Consider the following 14,546-nt stretch of genomic DNA (forward strand, 5'->3'; position numbering starts at 1 on the left):
ATATACAAATCGTGTGCAAGTATACACGAGTATCTATCTAGAATGTAGATATTTATATTATACTATATTACTTATATCTTATATTTAGACATTAGAACTCTCGAATGTATTTACATATTATATAGATGTGCAATATTCGTGTGTACAATGTATATGTGCTATTATGTGCTCATTAAGTGTGCAAAGTGACTAATGATAAATAAAAATAATATATTATAAAGGTATACGTCGAATCGAAAACAACGGAACAATTTTCTTTGACGTAGCATTTATGCTCGTGCATTGTAATATGCGTTGAGAACGCCACCATGTGCGTCGTTGATATTCATAGCGTTAACTGGTGACCGTTAAACGTCTTAGACCATATATGAAGATGATCCGTACCCACTTACCACGGCCTATACACGGTTTCATGTCTATCTGACAACGTTTCGGCTTCGAGTTCTGTAGTACAATCACGTTGGGCCGTTTGCGGGCCAGACATTGAAACCGACGTTTCCCTTAACAGTTTTTTAACCGGTTGTAAAAAATACCGACGGCTTCTTTCGCATCACAAAGTCTTATATCAGTTATATAGAAGAACAAGTATGAAAACAGGGGATACTGAAGTGAATGTGAGATAGTAATTCAGAACAATTGATCATTGAAGAAAGGTTAAGGTTGAATAAAAATTTGTCTTTGAACGCCAACGGAGTCAGCAGTAATCAGTAATCTGCAAGAATAGATGTGTAGACCAGACGTGTAGACGTGTAACTGTCCACTTCTTGGCAGTGACTCATTCCGGTAGCGTAACCGCTACGTATCGTATTCGATGATTTTTCTTCTTATAGTTTGCTACTTGTCGAGATAAGATGTTTTTTTGAGGTTGATTTAAAAAATAAAAACCCGTTCAACACGATATTGTTGTTTTCACAGTGTTTGTATTATGCACGAAATTTATTATAATTTATACACACATAAACACACAAACACACACACTGATACGTAAAACGATTAAAAGTTTTGATCCGTTCGGGTGCAATATTTTAACTGTTTTCATATCCGGTCGACCGATGTTCTATTAACATGGCAGTATCGAATATAGCATTAAAGTGTTACGAATAGTAAACAATTATTTGGCTGTACGCTTGATCCGAGAACTGACTAATGAGCACCACGCGGTGCACGTTACACTAATTACATTGGAGAATTAAATTTGTAAAGTTATATTTTGAAATAAATACTGTTTATTTTATTACATCGATATTATTATTTTTTTGGTCGTGTTTGTTTTATAAAAACGGATTAGCTTGTAGTACTATTATTATTTCGTGTTAGGTAATAGTACAGTTTTAAGTATAGAAAACAAGATCAAAATAATATAAGATAAAATAAGAATAAATAAGATTAAACATTAAAATTAAATCCAAATAACATAAAATAGAAATAAAGTACACATAAAGTTTATATTGGTAACTCTTTGTTACTTTGGTAGATTCAATAATTGCTATACAAATTATTATATCTCAATTTATCAATACTGTACAATATTTATAGCGTTCTGGATTGCTTTTGGAAGGTGAATGGACATTAACTGCATTTCAGTAGGTGTTTTTTTATTTTTATTTATTTAATTTTTTATTCTTTGTCACACTCACATAGTACCGATGAGTTATCTAAGTCATCGGTTCTTAACCTTTGTGTAGTGGCGACCCAAGATATTTATCAAATTTTTCCTGCGACCTTTTTATAAATAATATTCAATGGCAGAATAAAAAATAACTATTTGGTACTCTTAATTGAATAACATTTTTTACTCATATTACTTGTATTCATAACAAGTCATGATATTAATTACATTATATTTAAAAATAAACATTTCTTTTAATAATATTGTATTGTTTTTTAAATAATTTTTAATTGAATAACCTCCTTGGTCTTGATGTTGCTTTACCAATGAATCAATTTAGAGTTATTAAGTGAAATACGCATCGTGGGTTCGACATCAAGCTTGTTTCTTGATTTGGTTTTGATTTTAGTTAATATCTTTATTACAACATGTAAACATATTAGTTTATGGCCTTTGCATACTCAAATTTAACTCATTTAATAACGAAAAAATATCTGTTAGATACGCAACTTTTGTCAACCAAATTATATCTTGAAAATGGATGGAAAACAGTGAATTTTTTTCTCATAAAAATAATTCTATTTCAGTTCTTAATTCAAAAAATCTCGTTGAAATTTTTCTCCGTGATAACCAACGTACATGAGGTTTCATTTATTATTTATAAGACATAAAAATAAAAATATTATACTAACGTTTTAAATTTTTATCCGACCTATTTAAAATTATTGGCGACCCGAAATTGGGTCGCGACCCTATGGTTAAGAACCGCTGATCTTAGCAGCCTTACTTTCTTAGATTTTCTTTGTATAATCCAATTTTTGTTCGTTATATATAACCCATTTATTTTTGTGCCCTTGTGCATGGTCTCTTGGAATCATCCATGCTCTTGAATCTGTCGATTTTTTCATCTTTAAGAGTTCTCCTGATACACTTGGTCCTCATCATGAAAACATTTCTAGGTTTAAAGCAGTATGTCTATTTTTGTGTCCAATACATTATATGTTGAGTATCATTGGTCACTTTTATTTGTTCCCAGTTAGACAAAATGGATCATCGGATTTCGGACGGAGCGACAGCGGATCGGATGTACAATTTATTTACTGGGGTATTTTTAGACAGTCAGTGATTTATCATTAAAAACTGTGTCTATCTTTTTTCATGTGTGCAGATCCTTCCCATATGAGATTTGTAAAATCTTCATATGAAAAATAGATTGCTATGTGCTAAGGTCGTATGCCTTAGTGCATGAGGTTCTGTACCCCAAGCAGATCTAATTAGATTACTTAATAATCTATTTCGTGTATTTATTTTCTTATTAATTTTATCACAATGTACTTTGTATATTAATGACCTTTCTATAATTACGCCTAGGTATTTTTAAGATTTGGGTAGATTGCGGTAACAGTGGTCGAAATGAAAGTTAAGAAGAATATAAATTGTAAACAATCACCGGTAATTTTATGTTTTCGTCGTAATTTAGCAACAGTAGTTGTGAAAAATATACATTATTTTTTCGATAAAAATCAATCAACTGATCAACTAGTGTTTAAAAAAATATTTTTGAAGAATATAAAGTTGTGTTGAACTGTTCATATGTGGAAATTTTCGATAACAAACATTCGCTCTGTTCGCGATTCTTACTGCAAATATAATAATTGTAACAAACTATAAGTCATAACTAATAATAATCAAATTACTTTTTATTTCGTCAATTAAAAACTTACTTTATATTTCCTTGAATTATTTATGAATAATAGTGATTTTATTGTAACATATAGCAAATTTTCTTGGTTGCACATCAAATTTTTAATTTACTTATAGTTTTGAATATAATTTATAAGGTTTTTAAAGATATTATAAAACTTTTTGTAAAACTTTTAGTCTTCTACGTATGGTTTATTGTCTTTAGGTATAGAATAATATGCACTAGTTTTGGATGCTAAAATAATTAAAAACAACTTTGTCAAAAGACTAATTTATTTATTGTATAAACTTTTCCATAGTATGACAAATTTAAAATTTAAAATTAAATGAGAGTTTTGGTCGATTTACAATGTTTACTAATCATTGCATTGTGTATGTATATTTGTAGACGATACATAGTGTTCGAAGGTTATCAATTATTGCCTATTTTCTCGGCCACCAATAATTATTTTAAAAATCTAATTTTTTCGTTTATTGCATCTATAAGAATCAATAAACTATGTTTGCAATATATTCATAAACATAAGGATTTATATTATATTAGGATATATAAATTATGTACTAGGATGTACATAATTTGTCGTTTTCGTAAATGTTAATAAAATAATTTTAGTTTAATATAAGTTCTTAAAAATGTAATAAAATTTTTTTCTCACATATTACATACTGATTAGAGAAAAAATAAGCTTAAAAAATTATATGTGTTAATGAGCGTTTGAATATTAAATATTTACAAAATTCGACAAAAATTACTCAGTATATATTTGGATATTTCAATAAACTTAAATTATATTCAAATTATTTTAATTATTTCACTATAATTCTATAAAATATATGATCATAGCGACTCAAAATATTTACTTTTCATATAGGTATATTAGCATCTTAAGAGACAATTCAAAGATTTAAAAATTTCATACTTTTGAAAATATCTGAATGAAATTCGTGCTATTTAAAAGCACTTGAAGTTTTCAATTTTTTAAAAATAATTTTAATCGGTTACAGTTTGAGATATATATAAGACAAATATAACAATACCATTTACCAGTCTCTATATCTCACTCACCTCGGAGTTTTTTCTTTTTTTTTCTTTCGCATTAACGGTTTTTGAATAAATAATAATATAGCCAATAAAATAATTGTAACGATTTTATATTTTTGTAGTAATATTATATAATAAAAATTTAAATATATGCTCTTAAGCTTGAAATAAAAATTATTGCTAACCAAATCAAAAAAAAAATATAAATATAAATAGCTTTAGGTGAGAAAGAAATTATTATAATATCTACCTCTTTTAATTAAATGCTTGTGTTGATGGTTATAAAATATATTTAACATATCATAAAACTATATACTAAAATATTAAAAATTACATTTATTTAGAAAAATGTAAAACAAATAAAATAAATATGGATAACAATATACAATAATAATAAAGGTACTAGATTATTATGAATGTTTTCGCTAATTTAATCCTCAATCCGTATATGGAAACGATGTTGATGAAATATTTATTTTCATTTTTTTTTTCGTTAAACTTTTGAAAAAAATATCTAACCAAACTGAACTTACGCGAAATATTATCTCTATATTTTATGTTTAAAGTAATCACCTCATTTCTATCGAAATTCTTCGTGCTTAATACCAATCAACTCAGTTTTTTATATTGTATCTGGTCCCTGTGTCTACCAGCAGCCTATGAGTTTATCTTCGAGAAAAAAAAGTAATATCAAATTTTTTACTAATTACGGCAGTGTATGAGAAATACTCTTTTATCTACTTTCCAAGACATCGCCACGCGTGGTGACCTTTGGACCTACGAATTCTGCATACCTCACGCTTTAAATGAGCAAATATATTCTTTTAACCGACATAGTTGATAGTTTCTTTACATTTGTTTTTTTATATAACTTAGCGAATAGTAGAGATTAGAGAGCCAACCTGATACACCTCCTATACAGGCTAATCCATTTTTTATTTCATTTAGGTTTTAAAACTCTTTACCACAGATTATTTTTTTTCGAGTCTCAATGATTGTTACTGTTAATGCCCAGAGTATTTTTTAATAATACAGTTAAGTAAAAAATAGTACCTACAGTTAATTTTACATTTTAAATATCGATATCATTATATTTTATAGTTATATTGCACATGAGATTACTAGGAAAGAAAAATTGCCTATTTAGTATTCAATAAAATTTATAGTCAAAATTTATAATGAAATTTGGTCACTAAAATGGCTAAATATAATAACCTACTGATAGTTAACTTTGTACACATCTATTTACAAAGAAATCAGGAATGTTTGAGAAAATGGAAATTGAATAATATTTAAAACACATATTGTTATTTATGTAATTACTATTTGCAGTTATACTATTTATTTAATCATTAGACGAATAAGAGTTACTGGTTATAGGATGCTTAAGAGTATAAAATTTTACATGTAGCAAATGGTAAGTGATTATTTTTTTTTTTTTTTACTAAATTAGCAATGTAAACAACATTTTTATCATGGATTATAATAAATGATATGAAACTAAATGATTTCTGTTGAGAGATCAAAATTTGAAAATATTAATTTTTTGAAGATAAAAACTTGTGTTTAGTTATATATTATTATATAGTATCATCCGTTTCAAATTACGAACAAAAATGAAAGAGAACTAAAATAAAAGAAATGTTATTGGTTTCACAATAGGGTTTTCTTTTTTTGAAAAAGGCAACAAAGAATTCTTATAGATTTCATGTTGCATTGTACACATATATTTTATTACATTCGTTTGGAAATTGAACGCACATGTTTCACGTTTCGTGTGTTTGAATCGAAAAAATTCAGATATTATTGTATTATTATTTATAAAAAATAACAGTTGTATCAGGTTTTACATCGAAAAATATATTTTGGCTTACTATTTAAATAATTACGACGTCAATATAGGTTTTCATCGTACCACAGCACATGTTTCATCTAAAACCGTCGATCTTAAAATCTAACTTATCAAAAGTTCTTTATAGAGTTATATATTAAAAACATCTGCTTTCGAATGGAAAATACGTTGATATCATGGATTTTTCAACGAAAAGGGCCATAGTGATGTTGAGTCGAATTCCTACGGTAAATCAACGAGTGTAAATATTTGGTTCAAAACATTCATATAGTGCTTGAAATAGATATACACCAGACACGGTCACATATACATACACCAGTATATCTCAAAATAATATCTTTTATTTTATCATCGCTTGAATATGAAAAATAAATGTTTTCAATAATTATCATTGTTTTTTGTAGTCTTGTATGTGTTTGTTCGCCTAATTACTCGTTAATATGTGAACACGAACACAATCAGCGATGGTATACATTCGTCATATTTGTTGTACGGAAAAATATTAATGATACTCAATCCGTCTTCAATAGGGGTGCATAAAATAGTATAGATGTCGCAGAATCTGCTTGTGCACGACAATAGTATCATGGGCCACGATGATATCGTAAGAGATCGACATCACGTTAAGGCTGAGTTCGCTTTGAGCATGTTTCATTTTATTTATCTCCAAATGATGTCCTACACTACTTATGAATGAAAGAGGAAAATTATTATTTTATCCTACTTCACTCAAAAAATTACGCTAACACACACAAACCATACACATGCAGAGATGAATGAAGATCGATAGTTATATAGATAGTAGCGTTGAAGCATTGAGACTAGTCACGCGAAAGTGTAGGAGAAAACCGTTGACGGTTTCACTGTCATAGTTGTCAAGGGGTCAGAAGGTTACCTTTTTTGTATAAAACTGTTGAATGTTTATAACGATAAAAAAACTATGTCTTCAAAATATCACCCTTTACTTGTGTACCCAATCCAATTACCACAATGTATTTGGATCATAAAAAAATAAAATAAAATAAAGGTCTGACATCAAGGAGCGTATTCGTGTAAGATGAATACTTAATAACTACAATATCTTATATGTTTATTTGGTTTATCTAACAAAAACACGAATTCCTTGCGATATAACACATGCTGATTATTATAATATCAAGAATAATATTCTGAAAATATAATTTTCACAAAAAACTAAAAATATAATTTAACTTATTTAAAGTAATGATATTATGAATTATATTAGGTCATACTATTATCATCCATGTCATACTTACAAAAAATTATAAATTAAATATAATTAATTATATAAAATCACTTCTTATTAAGTATTTGTCAAAAACAATGTAAAATATTTTAAATCTCACAATACTGCAAATTGTTATTGGAATACCCATAATTTAGTTTATATTTATATTCGTGGAACCGATATAACAATATGATGAGAGTATCTCTACAAAATAGAAAAAAATAATCGTAAATGAAAACTACTTATTAATAATATAAATAATATTATATTAAAAGAGCGAAAAAACATAGAGTGATTCATAATATTATTATTCTATAATAATTCATAGCGTTTATAATTATTACGTATCCATTAGTGGTATACTAACTTCAATAAAACGTGTTAGGAGCAAAGTGAAGTATAAAGAAAAAAAAGAAAAATAAATTTCTAGAGAGAGAAAGCGAGCGTCAAACTTAACCAAGTGCCCTAAAACAAAATAATGCTTATACTTGTAACGTGACAAAATGATATTGTTATATATGTAGTTTAATCTATACACACGGGGAGGCCCCAATTATTTTTCTGATTCTATGTTGCACGTGCGAGGTCTTATCTGTGTTGCTACATCGTCAATTTGGTCGACGGACGACGTTCGTGTACGCACTCACCCCGTTGCACCTTCTGTCTGTTGAACGACGGATTGCACTGCACATCGTATCGGCAAATTATAAAAATATTAATTAGATGGTTTTTTTTTTTTTTTGTTATTTTCAATACTGGCTCTGCTGATACGATGAGGTCACCAGTTAAAGAGACACTCCGTTTTCGTCGCCGGTTGTGTATGGAGCAACCGTAGTTTTTATTATATTATATTATACACCAACCAATATGTGATTTCTTTTATAGCGTCGGCCAAACTGGGCCGCAGCTTCTATAGCCCTCCAGGGCTGGTAATGTATATTTTTTTATTATAATGTATGAGCCAAATTTATTATTATTGATTATTAAATCATACAACGGTGACGGACGTGTAACAGACCATCCGCCCCGTTTCATATTGCTAAAATTCTTATATGATGGCGATTCTGCCTCACAGAAAAATCTGAGACGAGTAACCCGAAGGCGTTCATCGCATTAAATTGAAAAGCATATTATTATTTTTTTTGATTAATATATTTATTTTTTTTTCTTTTCTTTAATTTTAGATGAGGTTTTTTGATCGGTCGATTTTTTGCCTCATAGTAACATAAAATATTATCTTTAAATAAAATCTTATATTAATTTTTCAACTTTAAAAAAATTGTCTTTTTCTTGTGTGCTCCGTCTTTAACGGGGTCACGAATTTTTATATGTACTTATCAAAAATCTTTAGTAATTAAGGTACGGGCAACGGTCTCCTCAACGACCATCCCACATGTGATGTAATCGAATGTTATGCGGTAATGGAGCAACACCACGGTTATATATATTAAATTTTAATTATTACAAAAAAAATGCCAAGTTAACTTCGTTGATTAACGCGGTATTTTTCTAAAAAAAAAAATCCTATTGTGGTCCGACCTTATGGTCTCGCCCAATAGGTTGGCGACCCTATTTTTTTATATATTTACTCAAATAATGCGCCATGTAAGTTGCAACCAGGTCCATTGCGTCTAGGCATATTTTATTTATTATTCAGATAGTTGTAACCTTACATACTTTAAACTATTATTTGCATTGGTATATGAAGTCATTCGTCTTATGTTAACGTTTCGACTTGTGCATAAAAACTTTAAATCACTTTTGTAGTTTTTACAATACTGACGAGCAAAATATAAGTATAGATTTCGTTGTATCCAGTTTTGTTCTGCAATAAGGTCTTATAGTTATTATATTAATTGACAAGGTAATTTTTTTTTTGAAAAATAAATAAATAATTTCAATATTGATTTCGATTTTATACTCTAAACATCTGTACATGGAATTCCTAATCCCTGGTTATTAAATCTCAAAGTAAACAATAGATAAACAATTATATGATATTGAATGATTACAAATATGGACGATGATAGTTAACATTATTATGTATTATAAACATTTTTAAATGTGTTCAAGACACGATCAACGGATGATTCTGGAAATAAATTGCTGAAATACTTTGGTACCTATTTCTTGAATTTCCGGTTAGACAATGTTAACGTAGATTGTGTAGTTAGCAGATTTGACATTTTTTGTTTTTAATATATAACGCACTGTTCCACATTGCATTATAAAGCTGCGACATCTGAAACATAATAAAAAATAATTCAAGCGACCATTGGTCCATAACGTCGAATCCAGATATTACGTCCTACAACTTAAAACTATTTTCTGTTTCGGCTTCAATCAAGTAGCAATTTTGTCCTGATACATGCAGAAGATATTGCATTGTTGGATCGTTTTTGTTTTTCATTTTGTAATACCATATATTAAAGTGATATTTAATGTAGACACCCGGGATAGCTATGTCAACAACGGTCAATCGGGAATCGTCATTGCGAATATTGACATAAACATTTAGTATAACAGCTTGACGAGCTTAGCGACTCTCTGTTATTGCAGTGTTTTTGATATTAAATAATCGATTGCATTAATTTTGTCAACGTTGAACACGTTTAGTTTATTTTTAGCACTCAAGAAATACAACAGCGATCCGCCGACAACACAAAAGTTGTTAATATTACTGTTGAACTATCGTGTATTATCGCAGTTCATTAATGATGGTTATAGTTGACGTTATAGTTGGTTATAGTAGTTATCGTTGACGTTTAAATTGAATGTAAAATAAGGAGGGACCGATGTATCGGCGAGATCATGACAGTGCATTCTTCTTCTTCTTATTATTATTTTTATTTTTTTTGTAACAAAGTTTTCGCGTTCGGTGATCAATACTTGACGTAATCGTAGCTCGGGTTCTGGATTTTGATTTCCGAGCGGTTTTCACTCGTTTCCGTGCACGCAGTTTTACGGGCAACACCCAAATTTCCTAGGATAGAATGTCAAACCGATGTTGGGTTGCCGTAGCGTGTAATCCCACCGTACGCGTTGCAGCCTTATTATGCCATACTCTTACCCCTCCTTCCCCCCTTATACACGCAAACGCACACACATCCCGTTAAAGGATGTAAATCATATCCTTTTTGAAATACTAGGATTTTCGTGTTAAACGGTTGCTGCCGTACCAAGGTGATGGCGGATTGTTTAACGCTGCAATAACCATAGATACCGTCTGTCCAGTGACAATGGTAAAAGTATTATATCTTCTGTGTACCGAACCTAACTGGTACTGCTAAAAGGATATTTTTAATATATTTAAATATATTTTTATATATTTATTTATTTATACAAATTTCCTTATTTATTCTGTATTTATTCCGTGTTTATTTGACATTATTACACTGTTATCGAACATATCACGACCGTACTAAAAGCTATTATTTTTCTATCAGCTTTGAAGCACAACAGTGTATGAATTTATACCCAAGTATAAACGTATAATATCATCTGCTTTGTTGTATTGTGGTTTTTTTTTTGTGCCTTGTTTTTGCGTCATATGTGTCCGAATCCTACAAAGACAAATCTATGCGTTAATGGGTACGCAAAATTATATTTTTTTGTTCATAATAAATCCAAATGTATAATAATTATAAGGTACTAACATTAAATTTTTTATTTATTTTTGAAAATATTATTAGCAAATAACCTGCATGATATAATAATTTATGATAAGTGTTTTACATGTGAAAGAATTTTTTTCTTTCAAGAATGTACAAACATTTTCCATACACAAAAAAAAAAAAAATGTATAGATTATCGGTATGTGAAAAGAAATCTGAGTTCACACAACATATTTATAAATATAAGTTCGTGAAATTTTATCAAATTTCAAATTTTAGTCAACGCCATGTAGTTTACGCACTTTAAATTAAATGTTGATAAATTACTTAAAATAATATGTTTGAACACGAAAACACAAATTACTCAATTAAAAACGATTACAACATAAGATGGTAAAATACACATTATTGTTTCTTCTATCAATTTGGATGTTAACTCTGAACCAAAAACTCATTTTAATCATATTAAAATCACATAATATCGTCATATCTATATTTATGTCGTAGCCACTTAATGAAATTGATCATTTCATGAAAAGTTGATTATCTCATGAAATGGAAACGGCTTTTTAACGGCTACAACGCAAATTTATCTTTTTTACAACTCGTTTGCGCAAAAATGCACAACTTGATTGCGCACATATATTTTGGCTACCTGTGACGAAAATCCCAAGTGTCAGAACTCGTTTGCTTAATATCGTTGATTATTATACTCCTCATGATTATGAAAGTTCGTTACTTTTATTATTTTGTTTGATGTATTAACAATAACATTCGCAGTACATTTTTTATTAGTGCATCTAAAATTTGAACATCCACTCATTAAAACACGGTTTTCACTAAATTTATAATTATCACTATTAAAACATAATTTTCTTCACGGAGATTCAAAAATATTTGAAATTTCTATGCCATATTAAAGTTTGCATCGTCAACACACCATTCCTACCGAAACTTTACTAAAATTTGTCAGGAAAATTCAAATTTATATAATCTACAGTCTACACAATCGATTATAAGATAATATTAAGATAATATATTTGATCATTTGTACTGCAGTCTGTGACGATATATGTATACACGTGTCATGTGTGTGAATGTGTAAACGAGATATCTATTTTCAAGTAAACGACCGATTTTGTTGTGCGCAAACGAGTCGTCGATTTTCAGGTAAAATATGTTGAATGTGCGCAAACGAATTGCAACGTTTTTAACACTTCGTGAAATACGAAAATATTTCATTAATGTTCATTTTTTCATGATATGCTCACTCCTATTTGACATCGTGTAATTTTTTCACAATCTGGTCGTTCACTTTGTGTACCAAAATTATATTTTGTATTTGTAATGGTTTTATAATAATTTTCGCTTGTTATATTGTATAATATGATAAGTATATTATATTAAGTTAAGTTTTGATATAATTAATAATAGTTACATGTAGGTAATTAAATTAATTATATTATCATTTTAATAATTTGCATATAATATTATTTATCATATAGTTAATAATTATTTGTTTAAACAATTTAATGAGTTATGGTAAGGCCTGTTACATTTAATACTAATTTTAAAACAAGAACAACGTTTAGTTTGACCAGTACTTTTGCATGTACAACTGAAAAATCCTTGACCTTGAGTTATAATTTAACTGTTTTACGTAAAGTTAATTCGTTTTGCTTGTCAAATTTATCAGCAAATATGAAATGTATTGTGATACGCTGCACATTTCCAAAACTTAACCATTCTTTAATTAAACTATGTTCAGTTGCTACTCATCAGATGCTACTACATCTCATTTTTTTTTCTCAACTATAGCAACAATCATGAATGCTGGGTCCAAAGGCCCTCTATCGATTTTTGGAACAGGAATTGTGATGCAGTTATTAATATTGAACGTAGGAGTTATTTACGTTTCATTTTATTAACCAATATTTTACTTCAATCGTCTAAAGATAGATGAGAGAGAGTGTATTGTATTTAAAGGTTATAGTTTTTCAACGAGATATTTGAATAATTTCAAATTTTTTTTTGCAAAATCGTAACCAATAACTCTTTATAAGTTATGGCTGTGCACTTTTTATAAATTTTAGCAAATGGCGGAGAAGGTAGATGGATGTTTTTATTTTAATTTTACAGTTTTTTTCAGAGTAGAATTTAAATAATTTAACGATTTTTTTCATAATGTTGTTCTAAATACTGTTCTTAGTAAACTATTATTTTCCATTTTTCTGATGCATAAAAAAAATGCAAATTTGATCGTTAAAGAAGACGTCATACCCACGTGTGTTTTCTCTGTTTAACAAATGTACAATATAGCAAATTATCGTTCAGTAGTTTAAATGCAGTGATGTTAACTTTAATATTAGAGTATATTGACCTATAATCAAACTTTAAGGCAAGAATATAACCTATGTTTTATTGATTGTTTTAATCAGATATTTTAATTTTTAAAATAAGATTTATTATAAAATATTATATTTGAAAAAAAATTCATAATTCGCATAAATATTTAAATACCGGAAAAAAACGGACTAACAAAACACAAATAATGTTAATCCCTTAAAGTTTGATGTTTTTCGATGCTCCTGGAGTACTGGAAAGATATTTGTTATTAATATGCTGTTTGTAAAAATCGGATAGTAATGAAAAAGTACTATAAATATGCCATCATTGGGAAGAGTAACAATGTTAATCTACAGTGTACAGACTGCAAATTCGATGTTCAAGCTTCCAATAGACTTAACAAAACCCCACTTTGTATTATAAAAAAAATTAGCATAAATTAAAGTATTAACCGATAGTATTTCAATTGCGTTGGATGAATGTACAATGGCTCATAAATTGGGCATTGAAGCTTTAGATTGAACTCTACGTGATATTTGTTCATCATATAAAATTATAGAAGGATAAATTGTGTGTTTTTGGAAGATTTTTGACAAACATAATTGTTCTACGATGAATACGATCAAATCAAATAAATGTGAGCCTAAAGTTATCTATGATATGATCGAAAGTCAAACAATTATCTCTTGCTATAAATGTCTGAGTTATATAAACAGGAGATGTATATGCAGGAGAATTGTCTTGGTTATTCTTACAAATTTGTAGTGGAACTGTAAATGATAAGAATGGTAACATTACAATTGTAAAATAACTAGCAATATCGACGAATTCGTTAGAACAGTTCATGCAAAATATGTACCTAGATACTAAAAATGTAAAAAATCAAAGTAGTAGATGTTTATGCGAACGTGTTATTTTAACGATTACAAAAACCTGAACTGAAACCATAAAATCACTAATATCACTATCACTAATATATATCATACTTACTAATATATAAATCACTAATATCAATATAATCACTAATATAATAATTATTGGATTTTAAGCAATAGAAATGTATTACTTTTCTATCCACACAGATGTTGGTAGTAAAAATCAATACATTTCTCTACAAAGTTATATAGTTC

The 14,546-nt window shown here is 28.5% G+C and overlaps 1 protein-coding gene across 2 annotated transcripts in view; it reads left to right on the forward strand.

The window, feature by feature from the left end:
* Positions 1 to 14,546, forward strand: part of LOC112690832 — a 242,408-nt gene that overhangs the window by 74,389 nt on the left and 153,473 nt on the right. The gene's annotated exons all lie outside the window — the stretch shown is intronic.

Source organism: Sipha flava, unplaced genomic scaffold (assembly GCF_003268045.1).
Source record: "Sipha flava isolate LNK unplaced genomic scaffold, YSA_version1 522_pilon_pilon, whole genome shotgun sequence".
Classification (NCBI taxonomy): Eukaryota; Metazoa; Arthropoda; class Insecta; order Hemiptera; family Aphididae; genus Sipha; species Sipha flava.